Below are 19,030 nucleotides of genomic sequence, written 5' to 3' on the forward strand. Positions count from 1 at the left end.
TGACTCCATATATCTTGAATCCTGCCAAGTTAGAAGAGAAACTAAGTTTATGAGTTTAAGTCAGCATATGAAAATAAAAAGAAGATAAATGTAATGTATAAACCTCTGAGGTCCTTTCTGATTTCATTCTTTCTCAAAGTGGGTTTGGGGGAACTTGGTATTCACTAATATTTGGCAGTTCTCAAACTCGTATTTGGCTTCTGAAGAGAACGTAGCAGAAGTGGTTAGACTTTCAGGTGGTTTGTTTGCCTCTTTCAGATTGAATAATCACCTTTGCCAATAATAATGCTCTACTGTTTGAGGCTGCAAAGAGTTTTGTCCCGGCCGTATCTGTACGCTCCTGCCCAGCTGTCCCGCTCGGTCTCTGAACCGCTCCTCGTGCAGCCCACAGGGGTGCGAGCTGTCCTTCGGCTTCAGAAGATCCCTTCAGCGTGAAGCCAGAGTAGACTTCAGGGCAAAATGTCGAAAATCGTCTAGATTCCAGGTTACTTTAAAAAAAAAACAAACAACAAAACCCAAGCAGAACTACTTATTTTTCTTTCTTTCTGTGTATATGTGTAATTTTATTAACGAAGCAAGCCTCAACACGGTGTTTGCTTTGGCAAACGCATCCCTCCCAGGACCAGCAGTGGTTCAGGGCGTGCGACGTCCCAGTGTAACGACACCGACCTCTGCGAGTCACGGTAACACGCGAGGAAAAGGTGAAACCGTCAGCAGTAGGATGTGTGCCCGGAGAGGGAAGTACATAATAAAGTCCGTGAAATGTCCTTAAAATAGATATTTTTGTGTTTCTTAACACATTTTGCGTATGTTCGACATTTTAGGGGAGACGGAGCGGTTGGGTATGGGCCGCAGAGCGGTGGGACCTTCTTCCTGCACCAGGCTCTGGCAGACGAGCTCACCGAGGCATTAACTTCCCGCTTTTTTTTTTTTTCGCTTAGATCTTACAACACGATCCACCTGGGAAGAAATCCGTACAGGACTTGCAGCCAGCAACCCTGCTTTTCGCAAAGAGCCTTATTTTCTTTCCCATCACGTCTTTGCCAACCGCAAACATTGAAAACCCCTGACTCAGGCCTTAAAAAAAATACCAAAAGCACACAACTGGCTTAAAACACGATCCGTAATGTTAAGTTAGTGGCTTTAATGAGTTGATAGGGGAGGCGGCGGAGGTCTCACCCCGCACCCGGAGGGCTGCGGGAAGATGGCTGCCCCCTCCCGAGCCCGCCCCGGCCGCCAGCCTGCGCGGCGGCCCCTTTAAGGAGGTTGACCCACTCGCCGCCTCCCCTGCCCGCCCGCCTCTGTTTCGCTTCCCCGCCCTTGCCCGAGACACTCGGAGTCGAAGCAGGTGCATGCGCAGTGCGCTGGCAGACTGGCGCGCTTGCGCAGTCACCTGCTGGTCGGCCCCCCCCCCCCCGTCGGTACATCCGGGTCACCGCACGCCCGCCCGCACGGCCGGTCCCCTGTGGTGCTGTGCAGCTCGCTCCCCCTCCCCCTCCTCCCCCCTCCCCCCAGCGCGGGCGGCTCCGGCGCTGTCGCCATCCGCGCCCTCCCCTGCGCGGGGCTCCGGCCACGCTGCTGCTGTCGCTGCCTCCGGCCTCAGCGGGGGGAGGCGGCGGCTCTGGCTCCCGTCCGCATCGCCGTCCGCGGGGCGGCTCGGTGAGTGTCAGCGGCGTGGAGGGCGGGGGGCCGGGCGGGGCGCCTCGCTTCATCCCTCGCGTTCCCCTCGGTCCTGGCGGCGAGCCGCCTCCGTCCCCCCCCCCCCCCCCCTTCCCGCCGGAGCCGGGCCTGCCCCTGAGGGGACGGGGCTCCCCCCGCCCGCCGCCCCGGCTCCCATCTGTTGCTCTCCCCCTCCCCGGACTAAGCCCGCCTCCCCTCACCCCTCCGCAACTTCTCCGCGTCTCTGCCCTTCCCGTCCCGCCGCCGCTTCGCCCCCGCAGCGCCGTCCCCGCTCGGCCCGGGGCGCCGGGCAGGACGAGGAGGGGGCTGCACGCCCGCTGGGGCCTCCCGCTTCGGGCTGGGGGGGGGGAGAAGCGGCGGCCGCTGCCTCCCTCGCCTGGGGAAACCACGCTAATTGCCAGGGACCTGCCCTGTGCTAATAACCCTCCTCTGGGTTTCCCCTGCTCTCCGGCGGGGCTCCCTCCCTTCACCGCGGCGGGTCGGAGGCAGAGGACCCGGTTTGCTCCCCGGTGCAAGTGCAGGCAACTCCCCTGGCGACCGCAGCTCCGCCGGCTTGTGGCGGGGGCCGGCGGTGGTCTGAGGAGCGCGTCCTCCCCGCCGGCCTTCAGCCCGCCTGGTGCGGTGCAGCCCTCGCTCCCAGCCCCGGCGGGATGCAGGTAGTGCTTCGGGATGTGGGGAAACGGAGTGACAGTGTTAATGGTTAACCGGGAGGAGGAAACCTCTTGAAGGGACATCTGCAGTCTTTCGGTCTGTAGCTAAAACATGCAGCGAGTGAAACAGAATACCGAAATTGTTGAGAGTTTGTCGTAGTTAGGGTGTATCCTGCAATTTTGTGTGCGGTAGCTGTGATGCTGGGGCTGTAATTCCAGGTGGGGTTAAGGTGAGTTCAGAAGCTCTTACGGGAGGGTGTTGTTTCTAACGTATTCGTTAAATAGCTGATAAAATCGAAATTTAATTGGATTTTAATTCTTTCTTATGTAATTCGAGAAAAAGGACGCTTGCAACTCGGTTCTATTTTGTTAATTTTTAATCTGGTATCGTATCTTTCATGGTAATAAAATACAAGAACTTTCTTCAAGAAACATTTCAGATACCAAAGAAATCAAGAGACTATATGTTATGAAGATTCTTGAAGGGTTTTTCTTTTTTCTTATTCTGCTCCATTGCATCAGCGTCCTGGATCCAAATGTCAGTGACAGTATGACAGCTGTCTTTCTGCTGTGATAGTGGTAGTGTTAGTTATGTTAGCGGTAGCTAACATTTAAAATCTGTCATTCTGAATTTCTGATAACGTAGTATGGAAATACAAGTGTTCATTAGCATATATGTTAATCCTCAAACCAGTAGGACATTTTCTAGCTTGATCTAATGACCTGTGTTCCTCCTTTTTACCATTTCTGTTGTTAAAACTGCAAAGTCTGTTTTGCTTAAACTTCCCTCCCCCCCCCACATTGACACAGTTTTCTTTCTCTGTGCTCTGACTGCTTGGACTTTAAATATACCTTTAAGTTAATGGGCATTTTCTGTAGTAGGTTGTGACAGATAGGTGTACTGGACAGGAGACAGTAATTAGCCTGAGGTTATTATTGTCGAGGTTGGAATGTGAATCCAAACTTAGAAGGTCCCACCTGACAAATACCTTTGTTTAGCAAGGTGTGTTTTGCAAAACTTATCTTCAGTTCTGGGTGGCAATTGTAACAGCAAAACCTTAAACTACATGAAGAAGATACTGCTGTTCCATGAAGTAATAATGGTCTGGTGTACAGGGAGTATTCCATTGTTGAAACAGAAGCTTTTAGTAGAAGAGTAGATAGCTTTTTATCCAAGTGCAATGGTCGGATTTCTTATTGCATATGTTAGCTGTCAGAGTAGGGGCCGCAGAAAGAAGCAATCCCAGTGTCTGTTTTAATAGATCCCTGTCAAGAAGTACTATGGATTTCTGAAAGTAAGGAATGAATTTGATCCCATCTGTTACACAACTTCCATTTGTTGTCAGGTGCTCTAGATTTTCTTCATTGTTTGCAGTTTAGCTGGGGCCACCTGAGGTGACAGAGTATTGAAGAGATTGTCTTCAAAAATTCTCTGCCTCTTCATATGAAATCTTTCCTGCAGGAGCCTGACTGACTGTAGAAATGTGATGTTAGCTGGTTCTGTTCTTGCATACAGAACTGTCCTGTCCCCTTATCTGAGTTTTGTGGGAGTCTCAATGTCTGGGTAAAGAGAAAAATAAAACTATTTTTTATTGTGTCTTTCAGAAGTTATGTAACTTAGCAGAATTAACCAATTTTAAAATTAATTGAATGCAATAGCTAAAATGGTTTGGGGACAGTTACATGGGGAACTTAATTCAAGGTGTCTGTCACCAGGCTTCTGATGGTGCTCATTAAACACTTGGTATTAATACTGTAAAGAGACAGAAGGGTGGGGAATATTTGTATTGCTAACTACTGAATTATTGAGTAATACAGTAACAGAAATTGGCTCTGTCATTTGGAAAGGCATATTTTGGGGCCACTTCAGATTTCTGTAGCTGCTTAGGCATGGTAAACCTAAACGCAGGGTTTTTTTCCCCTCGCTGTGTACCTAGGAGAATACAGACACACAAACAGCCTTAAGTACCCTTTTTTTTGTTATTGCCTGCCAGCTGGGGGCACAGGTGGAACTAACGCATACCCTTGGTAGAGATGGGCAAAATTAAAGCTTATGTGCAAGAAGTTAGATTTGTTTTTTTAGACGGTCAGGTTTGTGTGGGGGTTTTGGTGTGATTTTTTTTTTTTTTTAAGAAATAATGTCACTAGTGTAAATTAAGTTTATCACCTTTCCCTGTCCTTCCTAAAAGCTTGCTCTCTTAGAATTACAGCAAGACTTTTCGTCACTGATGTAGATGAGCTTAAGATGAGAAGGATGACTCCTATCTGTTAAGGTAATGTTAACTACCCTGAAGTACATTATAAATCAATTTTATGACACTTATTCATTGTAAAAATGTTTGAAAATACATCTTCAAAGCTGAAGTATTTTGAGTGTTGTCAAATTGCATCTCATGGACTACCAGCTGTCAAGCAAATGTGCTCCAGGCGAGGTATGCAGCCCAAGTGAACGTATGTGCTGAATCCACACAAGGTTTGAATGTCAGTGCCACACTTGTGTGCTTGGTGCCAGGGTGCAGAGTCTCGTACTGGTGGTCATTTGGTCCAGCGGGATCCCTCAAGTCTATTGATGTGGCTTCAGAGGTGGTGAGAGCGAGGGGACTGGGGATATGGAGGGAGCTGTGCTTGGATTGGAAAGAGTGAAGAGCTGGGGAATGTGAAGCATTGGTAGTGCTTGCTAGCTGTGGCACCTGAAATACATGCATCAGTTAGGGTAAGATTTATTTCACATAATTTTCCAGCTGTGAATGATGGTCAGCTGTATGCACCTTTTGATGTCTTTTCTACTCCTGTTCATTCATTTGCATGTATCAACAGCACTTTTAAATAAATAGATGGTCCTCTTGCATACCTCTTAAGTCTCCCTTTAATGTTAATGTAATGTATTTTCTTCCTTGTGATTGTGGAAAATTTAACACCTCTACCCATTGTGGAGAAGTCTGCTTTCCTCTTCATGTGTGTGAAAATGAGGGCTTACTTGATTGCCTTTAATTTCATGATCTCTTATAAATTCACCTGAGTTTCCCCCCTTCTGTGATTGAGGAATGTTCTCTAGTGTCACAAGTTGGCTGCTGCGGCTGGCAGGGTGTTTCAAACTGTCTAAAATTTGCTGAGAGTAATAGCTCTCTTGTATAGGTGCTGTTTTACATTTGCAGTTCCAGTACTTACTGGAGGTATATGTATCAAAATTACATAAACAGAAGAGCTTAGCAGAAACCAACAATGAACAGTTTTAGAATTGACTAGGTAAAGCTGAAAGTATTTTTAGTTATAGCGCTTTCTCCTGTGTTCCCCCTCTCCTGTGATTTTAATTGCATTCTCTTTTTTAGAACTGGTATTTTGTCTTCTCTGTCATGTGAAGGCCTGATGCACAGAGAATACCTTCAACTGCGGAAATAGTGAAACTAGTTACAGACAAAGCATATTGAAAGGTGCAAGTAAAATGGTGTGTTCTTTTGCCTTTCACTCATTATAATTTGAATTTCAAGGTAGTTGTAAGACAGTCGTAGGTGTGAGGTAGAGGCTGACAATGTCCTGCTCAGTGTGTGTATGTGGCTTATGAGCTCACATCTGTTGTTCCAACCTCTGTCATCTGGTTATGCTACCGTCTTCCTTTACTGTTGCTACTGAATCAGGTCGTCTTGGTGAAATGTTTAGTAATTTCTTTACGGTTAACTCTGGAAATGTTAATACTGGTTAATATATTTTTTTGAATTTTCTTTAATGCTACTTTTTTAGCACCTACAAAAAGAATTGTTATGTTTCTAGTACCTAGACAAGTATTGGCTAATTTGTGTGTTTCAGAAAAGATTATTTGCTGTATTTGCACTAACCTGAAGTTCCGGTATTGTATTTGGGGAATGATGTATGACTGAGCAAACCCAGCATTTTTTCTACTACATGAAATTGTTGTGGGATTGTAGGAATAATTGGAGACTAAAGATCTCTGAACCAAAGAACCTGTACATATGTACAATCATCAAGTCTGTAAAACTAGGTTCCTCTAATAATGTTTGTATCGGAGGATTTATTTTTGTTCTTTCACTCCTGTTCAGTGAAAATGCTCTATGGTTTGTGGTCTTGTTCACTGTTTGGCTGATTCTCTGGCTTATCCATTTCTACAGATTCCCAGGTGGTCCGTGTGCAAATAGTGTAATTGGGTCTGGGACAGCTTAGCTTGTGAGATTGAGTGCACTGGGTTTGGTGTGGCTGTAGCTACAAAAATAGCATGCCTTGCAAAACAGGCCTTCTGTCTGCCACCCACACCAAAACCTAAAGCTTGATCCTGTAGGCAGTTAATATGTTTGTCTGGAAGGCTGATTCTCATCAGCAGGCGCTTTACCTGCATCGGTGACCACCAGACAAAAAAGAGTTTTGTATTAGTAAGCACTTAATATATATAAGAGAGTGCAGCAGAACACTGTCCTAGATCCATTTGTAAAAGCAGTTTTTACTTCAGACTACGGGGTTTAACCGTTCCCCCCGTAGCAGGAGGCTGTTCTGTGAGCAAATTGTGTAACTGGCGTAGTTCAAAAGACTCTCAAATTCAGCCATGAGGCAATTCTGGTTCTCCTTCAGTACTAGACGATTAAATTAAATGGAGTGTTAGCGTGAGTAACTTTTTCTGGTGTACTGTACAAGGTAATAGATGAGTTCCTAGGAGCCCTAGTTGTAAATTAGCTGACAAGAAAGCCCTGTTTCTGTGACTAGTGGCTCTGGCAGTTGTATAACTTCAAAAGTTAGACCTAATTGCGTATGCTTTCAGTCAGGCGTGGCACTGGATGATGGCTGGTTCTCCTTTTTATTACAGCAGTCTTGAGGGTAACATCTTCACAGGGAAAGGGAATTCTTGTCTTTTTGTGCTGGACAACAAAGGTGTTTGTTTCAGCTTCTGATGTACAAATCAGTTTGACCTTTCTACTGGAAAAAAAAGTAATTTTCTGAATTCTGTCGCTGCTAGTCTGGAAAAAATAAGCTGTAAGAATTAATAAGAAATATATTCATAGCTCGTAGTTTTTTTAAAAAAAAACCTTCTTGTTTAGTGTCCCCAAAAGTGAAACTTTTCAAGCAAAGGACATTCTGGGCACGAAAAGCCAGTTCATTTCTTTTTGTTATATTTACATCTTTGATGTGCTGAGACATACGGTTATTTGAAACTGTTCTTTCTTAATGTGGAAGTGAAATATGTAACCACCAGACTTCATGGGGCTTCATCTCAAAGATAAAATTGCTGACCTTTTATATAAATGAAGATCATAAGGGCAAGGCAGAGCATTATGTAAGGATTGCTTATGGATAATAGTTTATTGATTTAGAGGTTAGATTTCTTGTGTGTTGAAGTCTTACGTGGGGAGATGTGGATTTGTCAGCTGAACAGGAAATTGAGTTGTAATGATAGTTTTGAAATTTTTGCTCTAGGTACTTCTTGTAGAAGTTTATACTTGCTGCTTGTTCCCCTGTGCAACTGGCTAAAGTCATATTTTCCTGAACACTGAAATAGTACTTTAAATACTTTAACTGTTCTTAGGTTGGCATCTCAGAGTTCAGAGCTGAATTAGTTTCTTACCAGTAGTAGCAGAATAACATGACCTAGTTGATATCTCGTAGCTTAAAGTTCAGAGGATGATCTTACAAGAGCTTTCAGCTAGCCTAACAAAACCCAAGTTGTGTTCTTTTCAGAAGTTTCTGATTTTAGCAATGTTCAAACTTGTTATGGAGAAGCTATCTATTGTTCTGTAGCTATGGCTTCTTAATAAAACCAGGGTAGAATCATGTCCTGGTAGGGAACTTACCATAGGTAGGACTGACAGTAAAGTCTAGTAAATGGCAGTGTAAGAAACTATTGATTAAGACCTAATGCTTTGAGAAAATAATGTTCTATAATATTGATGTTAATATTGTGTCAGGTTTTCAGAGGCATTTCAGTCAAACTACTTCAGTAGCTGCCAAAAGTGAGGCTTGGGAACAGATGTTGTAACTGTAGTCTTAAAATTTTTTGACAGGTCTTCAAATAGCTGTAGTGTATCTCAGCTTTACAGCGGAGTGTTTTTGCAGGGCTTACGCCTCTTGCTTTGCTTCTCTCCCTGTCTCTAGTCCAGAACTGGCCTCAGCTTGATCCCATTACAGTCCTATGAAAACTCATGCTCTGATAAACATGTATCCAGCCGGGCAGCATGGCAGAAGAACGAGGTTGGATGGAGAGGATAGCTGAGGGTGAGGAGTGATGGCAATTAACTGGGAGGAGGAGCAGCTTGCTTTGAGCTGAAAGCAGGAAAGAATATTAATTAGAATCTGGGACTGAGTTTGGGGACAAGTTGTTCAAAAACTAGCGGAGAGGTTGGGTTGGGAGCTTGTTGGCTGCATGGAGAGTATCGGTCAGGTACTGAGGGAGCGTGTGGGAATGATGCTGCCTCTCACTCAGCATCTTGGGGACATCAAGGGAAATGGGGGATTGCTGGACAAAGGAAATACGGAGAAGGGAGCTGATGGGGAGAAGGCTGGACAGGAGAAGTAAGAGTACAAGCTGGGATTTTGTAAAGAAGGAACTCGGGATGGTAAAAGTAGAGTAAGAAAAACTATGAGGAAGGGACTACAGTGAAATCAAACATACTGAGTTTTGTCCATTGCCATTAGTAGCCATTATGTCTTCACCACTTCATCTTAATACATATATCTAAGTGGTAGAAATTGGTGTTGTGAGCAGATGGTTCTGACTCAGGTGATGTGGCATGTAGCTATGAGGATGAATTGTGCGGGCTTATCTCCTAGTTAAGAATTTATACTTGGTCTTTCTGTTGGCCTGTGAAGCAGTGCTCAAAAGTGTAGAAACTGCAGAAAGCAAGCAGCCTTGGATACACAATTGTATGCCATTTCTTCCACTAGGACCCTTGCTTTATCTCCAGGATGAAGTGGCTGGTGCTAGTTTAGTGAACAGGTGCTCAATAGTTTTGTCTTTGTTGCTTAACACCTTACCGTGCCCTTGCTAGATTGCTCCAGAGATGCAATTAATTTCCTCTTGGGTAGTCTGGTGCTGCTTTCAGTACAGTTACTTATTATCAGAATGGTCTAGTGAGATGAGGAAGTGGTTTGCTTCCTATTTTACACATGAGGAGCAAAAGCACAAAGAAGAGAAGTTCAGCTAGTTTTGCATGGTTAGAAATGACTGGAACTTGAGTCTTTTTAGACTAGTTTACATATTGTAGCCACATCCTCATCGAACTCTCTGCTTTTTCTCTTGCTATAATTCCATATTCATACTATATTCTAACTTCAGAGTTGTTTCTTGTTGGTTTGTAGTATCTTTGGTCATGTAGCTAACATAACAGAATTGGAGAACATGGCAGCGCTTGAGGTAGTTGTTTATACAGCAGCAGAACATGGCCACTTCTTTTGTCAAAAAGGCAGTTATTTCTGGTTTCTTCTTGTGCAAATATGTTACTTGTTCAGAGACATGAGGAGGGATTAATTCAGGCAGTGTGTGACTCTCAAGAACTCATACTGTGGTATAAGTAACTCCCACAAACTTTTGGTATTGATGCAGATTGATGCATTCCTTAGCTGTGCTGCATTCACACAGCTTTAGGGCCAAACTTAAAGGGCCAAACTGCCACGTGATGTAGAGACACCTATTTTTAGTGTTTAAATATTACAGGGAAGTCGAAGTGGTGGTGCAGCTTTATGAACAGAATTGTAGGCAATGAATTCCTTTCTCTCCTTTATGGTGAAGGAAGGAGGAATGAGCTGATTTTTATTTTTTTAGTTGAGACTCTGTCGTCCACATTACTCAGCTGTTTGACGGAAAGTTCTGTCTTACTCTACCCACTGGAAGGGAGGAACTATAAGCTCTTTTGTAGACCCTTGTGGGTACTCAAGTTTCTCTTTAGAAGAGAAACCATATCAACCAATGTAAGAAGTATAAAAAGTATAAAGTTGCTGTTTCTTCTGTCATGAGGAGGAAGGGTAAAAATTCTTTGCTACCCTGTTGGGTTTTTTGAGGGTTGGTTTTGGTTTTGTTTTTCTTTATCCTCTTACTAGCTCATCACTCAAAGCTCTTCTTGGGAGCTTCTGTTTAAGAGAATCACTATGAATGAGGCTTATGCTTGTTAGAAAACTGTATAGTATTTTAAAAAGAAAATAGTGTTTACTCCTGGGTAAAGAAAAGAACAGCAGCCTCTGCTGATGGAGCTGTGGTTTTTTTGCCTTTTCTTGCCAGGCCTACTGTGTTGGCTTGTGTTCAGTTAATATTTGGCTGATCAGCTTTGCAGTTAGCAGGACTAGGAACGCTTGCTGTAGATTAAATTTGGTGCAAACTTGCTTTCTCTTTAAAGCTTTGCATTCATTGGTAGCAAATCCTTTTCCCAGACCTTAAGGTAGAGATTTTTCTCCCCCCTGTTAGGGAGGGGAATGATCACAGGAGTGCTTTTGATCTGAAAAGTCAATCTGTTCTCTGGGTTTCTTAGAAGCACAGCTGGCTTCTGATGTGATATTGGGTATGTGACAAACATTACTGTTCAAACTTGAGGTACTTTCTTGTGGGAAAGGACACATAAACAAAGATTTTAAACAATGAGAACCTCAGGTGCTGTTCGCTGGCTTTATGTAGGCTTTTTGTGTGTGTTTTATGTGACCTGTTAGCTCTGCCCACCTTTACCTCTGTGGGTGGATTTATGCAATTCAAGTATCTTCAGTTTTATAAAGTGTCACTACAATTTTTACTTAAAGAACATGAAGTGCAGCATGCCAAAGCATAGCTACATGTGGGTGAATCAGGAGAGAGCTGGGAGTAGCAGCACTAAAAAAGAAAAGGAAGTACAGTCATGATAAAACTTTGTTTAAAAAGAAAGGAAAAAAAAAAAAGGAAAACAAAAAACCAACAACCATCTGTCTCCAGAGGACAGCAACACAATAAGGTGATATAGTTCATATCTTACAATTACTCTGTGTGTATAGATTTTTATATGCATGTGTGTATATATAGATATCTGTAAAAACACACGTGCACCCACATACTTGTATGTGCGTCCACACACTGTTCAGTATAGTTAGCTATACTATATCTCAATACAGTACTCAAGTAGGGCAGTTTGTATCCCAAGCAAATTTGAGCTGATGTAGAACCCATGTATATTTTTATGAAACCAGTATTTTAATTGCTGGCCAAAACATTGAAGTGATTTTCAAGCCTTTATTTTGGTATACCAGCGATACAGGCTTTGCTTATGCTCTTGTTCCATCTGTTGAGGACAGATCCTGTCTGCCAGAGGACAAGCACGTGTGCACTCGCTCATCAGGGCACACTATGTGTTGCTGACAGTTGTGAGGGAATAAAAAATATCAAATACAGTATAGTTCAATTTTCACAATGTGTTGGCTTTACAGCACTGCCAGAATGATTCAATGCTGCTTAATTTTGTGTTGTTGATGTATATGCAGTAGCTTCAGAAAAGGAACTAAAAATCACTAACCTCAAGTAATTTGTGTTTAGCTTCCACAGTTGCATAGCTTTAACTTCCTCAGAGAACATGTCATCTTTGGTCATAGTATTTTTGCACGTTTTAAAAAAAATTGAAAGCCAAATGCTTTCTTTAAAATGAAAAGCACAATTGTTATGCTTAGAATTGGTCTCTTTCCTGGTTCTGAATCAGTGTGTTAGAAAAAAACCAACTAGATGTATTTACTTTAGTCCTGGTAAAATGCAGTTCTTGGCAAAAGGATTGGGTGTTTCATTTTTATCATGTGTTGTAAATGAGCACAGATTTGACTTAACAGTTCAAGATATTTCTTAATAACATAATCATAAGAAAAATAAGCTATTTTATGTTGGTACTTAAGTGTATCTTTTTTTCAAGGACAGTATTCAATCTTAATTTGAGCTAGTGTTACAACTCATCCTTGGAAGTTCAGAGAAAGAAAGAAACGGAAGACAGGGAGTGAAAGCCTTGTTAGATATGTCTGGATAGTCATCTTAGTATTTTATAAACACCCTAATTCTTCAAAGTATATTTTGATGCTCTTGTGTAGTTTTTTGTTTCATTTAAAGCTGATGTAGTTAAAGTATTCTTTTTTTCTCCCCCTTGCCTTAGGAGGCCCCCAAGTACAGATTTCTACACTTCGTCTGCTGCCCTTCACTGAAGCAAGGCACCTTATAAAAGTATTTTTTCTCTTATCAACCATTTATTGTGTGTAACATCATCTCTTCCTTACTACTATCAGCTGTGCTCTGCTTCATGAATTGCTGAGAGTGCTGTTACAGGACAGACTTGTAACGGAAACGTGAAGTGAGGCTGTGTCCTGCCTGTGAGCTGTGTAATAGAAGTAACTGGAAGGTAGGGTTCATGCTTGTCTTACATCTGATCAGATAGTTTCACTCTTACTGCTCTCTCCTTTCTAATCCTCTTTTATTTGGCATTTATGTAGAAAGCTCTTCTTGCTTGTATGTCCGGAAATATCTGACATAGGTTACATTCTTTGTGTTTTCTTTTGCTTTGACCAAGCAGGCTTTTCTCTGCTTTGTTCTTCCTTAAATATTTGTAAAACCAAAATGTTTAGAGTACTAACATGGTGCTACTGGTACCATCTAGTTCAGTAGTACATTAGCTCTGGTTGTTATCCTAGTGCTGCTTTCATTTAGCATCATTATACTTGTAATCATGTCTACGAAGTTGAGACTAGAACTGCCTGAACAGGAAATTGGTTGAATTTTGTCTGGACTTTCCTTTTTTTTTCCCCCCCTGTTTTGTTTTCCCCCCCCTCCTCCTGACTGAGCAGGTTCAGGGATCCTGGAAGCATGCTGGTTAGGGGCTGTTTTTCAGCTGCTAATGCAGGGCCAGTCGCAGTCGGGCCAGAAGTCCAGACAGGTTTTGTTTTAACTGTGCTTTGGAATCGGGGACAGCTTGTTGAACAGGACATGGCTTTTTTTTTTTTTTTTCATTTACACTGTGATTCTGAGGGTTACCCAGTACTTGTAATTGAGGCGGACTGTGTGCCTGTAGTAATGTGGTTTTCTGACAAATAGTCCTTTTGGGTCTGAGTAAAGTTTACAGTGCAGAAGCAAACCTTTGTTCTTTGTGAAGAGCCTTGAGCACTAGTCTTACCCTTTCCAAAGTAGTGCTTCCAGAAAAAAGGATAAAATTCACACTTTTGCAGTGAAACTAATCTTCAAGGTTGATACTTCAAGCTTTCACAGTTTCATATGAGTAAAAGTAGTAAATTCAGCATCTTTTTTTTTTTTTCCACTATCTAAGATAAATAGTGTTGATCATAGGCTGCAGGTAATACCTGTTCAAAGATGCGACTCATTTGTCAGTGTCTGTTGTTGCCTGGGACTTTACAATGGCATAAATTTTGTAATCATATGGGAGTAGTTCTGAAAATCTGGATGGGCTTTTGTAGTTTGTCTTAAACAAGTTTGAAAAAGGTGATCTGTTCTTAGACAGCTTTGGAGTCCCCAACATAAGAAGGACACAGAGCTGTTGGAGCAACTCCAGAGGAGGGCCATGAAAATGATCAGAGGGCTGGAGCACCTCTCCTATGAGGACAGGCTGAGGGAGTTGGGGTTGTTCAGCCTGGAGAAGAGAAGGCTCCGGGGAGACCTTAGAGCAGCCTTCCAGTACCTGAAGGGGCCTACAGGAAAGCTGGAGAGGGACTGTTTATCAGGGAGTGTAGTGACAGGACCAGGGGTAATGGGGTTAAACTGAAGGAGAGTAGATTTAGATTAGATGATAGAAATTCTTTACATTGAGGGTGGTGAGGCACTGGAACAGGTTGCCCAGAGAAGCTGTGGATGCCCCATCCCTGGAAGTGTTCAAGGCCAGGTTGGATGGGGCTTTGGGAAACCTGGTCTAGCGGAGGGTGTCCCTGCCCATGGCAGGGGGGTTGGAACTAGATGATCTTTGAGGTCCCTTCCAACCCAAACCATTCTGTGATAGGATTCTATGAAGTTGTCTGTCCATCCTGTCCCTCCCCCACCCCTCTCCATTTTGTAGGTTAATTATGAAAAGTCAGCCTTCTGGGGAAGTTTCTCTGACACAGCAGCCATGTCCTCGGCCCGGAAACTTAGCGATTAGTTCCTCCTTTGCTGTAGCACCTGCTCCAAATAGTTGACTGAGTACCTTGCAAAATGGCATTGATTTAATCTTTAAATAGTAGTGTGGTCATGGTTTTTAAATATGCTGCATTTTTGTTATAATGGCTAGCTAGACTTCAAAGAAATTATTTTGGAAAGTATTTCTGAAAGCTACTGTACCATGCTTAATGTGACTTGCACCTTTTACAATTGACTTGCACGTATTAGTTTTATATCAACCTGTGTTTATAGAAAACCACAGTTGATACTGAGACTGAAACAGTGCATCAGGGCCTTTAGCTTGTCCAGAGCAGTAAGGAGTGAAATGTATTGGCTAGTCTGTTTGCCTGGTAGCCTGCTTATCACATTTATAAGAAAATTATTGTATTTGCATTTGTCTTGTTGCCCAACTTCTGACTCACTGGAAGGTGGATAGTAATGCATAATCTAATGTGTAATACATATAAATACATATAAACAAACAATTTAAAATATATCAATATAAAAATATATATTTAACTAACATATGATATATAATTGTTTCAGAATCTGGTATGCAGTTGAAAGCTGTACTGACAGAAACAACTGTACCAGCAGATCTGAGATGCTATTTCATTGTCTTTGAGGTGCTCTAATCTCAGTTGTTTAATTGTTCTAATCACACAAGTGTGTAAGATGATTTGACAAGGTACATCCATTTCAGTGTGATGAAATGAACTGTATTAGTACATTGCATAAATAGAAGTAGCTATCTAAAGCTTGAAGTTACTTGTTTTAAGTTAACAGTTTTGCTTGCCCTGTGTACTGGTTGGGTTGTGCTAAACAGACTTGGGAAACTGGTCCAGATTTCAAACAAACAACTTGTGGGTTTACACTAGTTTTAACCAGGGAACTTACCACCTTAACCCAGTTGGTACGATGGAAGAAATAAGGCAAGAACTGTTTCTTCTGCTGGTAGTCTAGTCATGACTTAAAGCTTTTATCCTATTTTGTTTTATTTGAAGTTCTAGTGAGACTGAAGGAAACAAATACAGGTCTTAATTTTATACTGAACTTGCTCTTTAGAAAGACATTCTGTTGTCTTCTGTTGTCTTTAAAGGTAGTTGAATTTTCTGCTTTCTCCCATACGTGAGGGGTTTTTTAAATACAGGAATTTCAAGGAATTTGTTTGCACTAATTCACTCTTCATAAATGTTAAAGCCTTTCATTTTTCTCTGTAATCCTTTGACAAAGTTGGCTGTGAAGAGCACCAGATTTTGCTTCTAACAGGAAAAAAGGTGTGCAGTTCTCGTCCGTGTCGCTGCAGAAAATGAGCCAAAGAATTCAACTGTGTCCTGTGCTGTATGTTCTCTTGAATGCAAGGCTTCTCCATTAAAGATTTTTTTTTTTTCCTTCTAACATGGTTTGTTAGCTTTCTAAAAGGAGACCTAAGGATGTGACTCAACTTTGCAGAAGGAAGGAAACATGAAATGTAGGCTGTTCTCTGTTCTGAACTTACAGCAAACCTTTGCAGAGGGCTCAGTATTGTTGCTAAATAAATGCAGAACTGCTGTAATGTGCATGGAAAATAGAGAAAGCGTATCTATGTATAAGTGTGCTTGGCTTTATGAAAAAGACATTGTGGTTAATGACATTTTGCATGTAAGTAAAGCAAAAACGCAACCTACCCCCTAATTTAAATAATTGCAATCCAAAGGAGTGTGAAGTCTCGTTCTTCCCTTCCCCCCTTGCGTAGCACTTTGTTCCCACATCCTAAGAATACTTGTTGGTATGAGATGAGAGTTTGAGATGGTGGATTCAGGTTTGCTGACACGGGTATGCAAACAAGTGAAGTGTGGACAGGAGGAGGATAATACTGCTAGTTCTCCATTTTTATAGATACTTGAATCATTTGTCATTTTTAGGTCTGAATGTGATGATTCCTATCATCTGTCGATCCAGAGTGAATTTGTGCTCAGTACAAATTTAAAAGCCAAAGTGGTGAGCATCAACATTATACTTCTTGTTTTGTGGTAGACTTTTTTGTCTAAAAATAGTGTGCTAGCTAAGGAATAGAAGATGGAGCAGCTAAATGTTTTTATTCTATTTATTATACAGTTAGTGCTGAGTGGGCTTTCTATATTCATATAAAGATATCTTCTTCATAGTAATACTATAAGGGTGGGGTTGTTTTCCTCAGATTGCAGTATGGACAGTGTACTAAAGTATAGCTTTATACTAAGTAAAAAAAAACAAGAACAAAAAACCAACGCCCACCCCACAAAACACAACTGCTGGTCCCTCTGAGTGGGGGAGTGGCTTGCACAACCGTACGAACAGTGCTCTTGGCATTCACTGCAGCGAAGGAGAGTGGAAATTCCCTGTACTTTGGGAGCAGGAACAAAAGATTGTGATGTGATCGAGACATGATTGATGGCTAATCCAGGACTTCTGTATTACATGCTTACTCTTGATCTGTTGTTCTGCTTGATAAATCTACAGTTTGAGTAATAGGGTAAGTGAAGAAGAAATGACCTTCAGGAAGAGATGGGAGGAGAACAAGTGGCAGAAGGTGGACTTGCTAAAGGTGCAGCCCTGTTGGCTTGATATTGGAATAATGATCTGTTCAGATGCCACTTTCAAAGAGTCCAGTCAGCTAGAGTACTAAACTTTAGCAAGAGACTAAAGAAAAATCGTAAAGCTTCTGAAGAACAGCCTTGATCTAATAAAGGCTGAAGACTTTAAAACAACTGAATAAAACCCCAGCATACCGTCATTGCCTTTTTCTGCTCCTTTGCAGAGGTTGAATCTGCATGGATTTCAGAAAATGGTTGACCTAGTTTAATATACATGCCTGCTTTCTCTAAAACCTGGTTGTAGACCAAACTGATGTGTAAGGTGATTGAAGATCTTGGAATACAAAGATAGGATACTAACCTGAGTATCTTAGCCCTTGATTTCAAGGAAGTTGGGAGGCAATGTGATAAAGGTATGTGAAATAAATGGTATAGCACAGACTGACAGGGAATGAATAACTTTTCTCCATGGCCCCTAAAGTTCACTCCAAGTTACCAGGCAGTAAGTGTAAAATAAATAAAAGTCAGGCTTATGCTTTTCCCCACTCAATACCTAATTGTACTGTGGCACTTGCTCTCAGTATTGGTGAATAGGCTGAAGATGTGCATTGCTATCAAATGTGCAGCTATCACTTCTAGTCCAGGCAGTCTCTGCACTACCTTTGAAGTGGTCCTGAGGATATTTCCCTAAATACCTGCTGTTGGACTGGGTGAGCATTTTGTGTGAATCATTTTGACTGTTCATTCCTTGCAAAAAACCCACTCATCCGGATTCAGTAAATGTGAGCATTATGAGTGATGGTCTACATTCAGTGTCAAGATCCTTTAAGGAGAAGGTTCAGGGCTTTCGTTTGTCCTCAGATTTTAGCAAGTATAAAAGCAAACAAAAGATAGTCCAGGAAAAAAAAGGTGTCCGTCACAAAAATTAAGAGGATAATGAGCTTTATGTAACACTTGAGTTTATAAGTTTTGTAAAAATAGGAACACGTGTACTTATTCTTGTATCAGTGCTGAAAATCAATGTATTTAAAGTTAGTGGTAGTGCTGGCTGTGATATTGTGAGGGGTTTTTTTTGACACCAAAAAATAGAGGGTGAGGGAAGGTAGTCTCCTCTTGTTGATAAAGGCTGCCAGATATGAAATCCTGTACTTTGAGAGCTGCTTCTGAAATAGTCCTAAATCAGGATCCGGTGTCCTTCCTGTGGTGGTCTTTGTTATTAAACATGCTGAGTGGTTATTCATTTGTCGTTATTCTGTGTGGAAAGTGACTTTGTAAAGCTGCTGATGTGGGGGCTCTTAATCGACCCCTGCCCCCCATCACTTGCATGCTTGCATCAGTCTCCTATCAGTCTCTTGCTCCGCAAATCCAAATTTTTGTGACTGAGTTAAGCTTCAGTTAGTCTTTTTTGCTACTATGTACAACAGCAGAAACAAGTTAACCTACTGAATGGAAAAGAAACAAGTTCTCCCTCCTTTTGTTTGTGTGAAGTTAACAGTGCTAAAAGGGCGGGGGGGGGGGGGGAACGACAGGAAGAATGTACTTGCCGATTAACAGCTACTGTAGTTGTCAAACGGAGCACTGCACTTAACGTAGTTCAGTGTTAGACTGTCTTGTTTAGTATGGAATTGTACAATTCTGCATAAAGGTAATGCTTTACTTACTGTGAGGTTGCTTTTATATGCCAGTTTTGCTTTTTTCCCTTTATGAAAATATTAAACTGGATTGTTGATACTGGTCTGCATGAAACTGAACTTGGGTTTTGCTGCTTGGAAGTGGGATTTTTCTAACAGAAGTAGTTCAGATTGCTTTTTAGTTATAGTGATTGCCATTTGTGTTAAAATATTTTGTAAATTATTTTTTTGTAACTATTTTGGTGGCTTCACTTTTTCCTGAACTTAATAGCCTATGCGTAGTTTAGCATGCTACGTGAAAAACAAGAGCAAAGGTGTCATGAAAGCTATTGTTATAAAACACCACCCTGCCAACTACACCACCACCTCCCTCCCACCCACCTCACCCCCATCTCCGTCTCATCCTTGCAATGGGTTTAATCCCACCTTCCCACTCTGGTGCTGACTGCT

At 42.0% G+C, this 19,030-nt stretch overlaps 1 protein-coding gene across 5 annotated transcripts in view; it reads left to right on the forward strand.

The window, feature by feature from the left end:
- The window catches only part of CYRIB (CYFIP related Rac1 interactor B), a 96,157-nt gene that overhangs the window by 19,341 nt on the left and 57,786 nt on the right, over positions 1-19,030 (forward strand). For 3 of the 5 annotated variants that reach the window (XM_075743324.1, XM_075743319.1, XM_075743321.1), the window contains exon 1: positions 1,424-1,659. The exons of the other annotated variants lie outside the window; for them this stretch is intronic. The gene's annotated coding sequence lies outside the window, so the exon portion shown is untranslated. Of the gene's footprint in view, positions 1-1,423; positions 1,660-19,030 lie in introns of those variants that run through there. 5 annotated transcript variants of the gene reach the window in all.

The sequence above is a fragment of the Balearica regulorum genome, chromosome 2 (assembly GCF_011004875.1).
Source record: "Balearica regulorum gibbericeps isolate bBalReg1 chromosome 2, bBalReg1.pri, whole genome shotgun sequence".
In the NCBI taxonomy this organism is placed as follows: Eukaryota; Metazoa; Chordata; class Aves; order Gruiformes; family Gruidae; genus Balearica; species Balearica regulorum.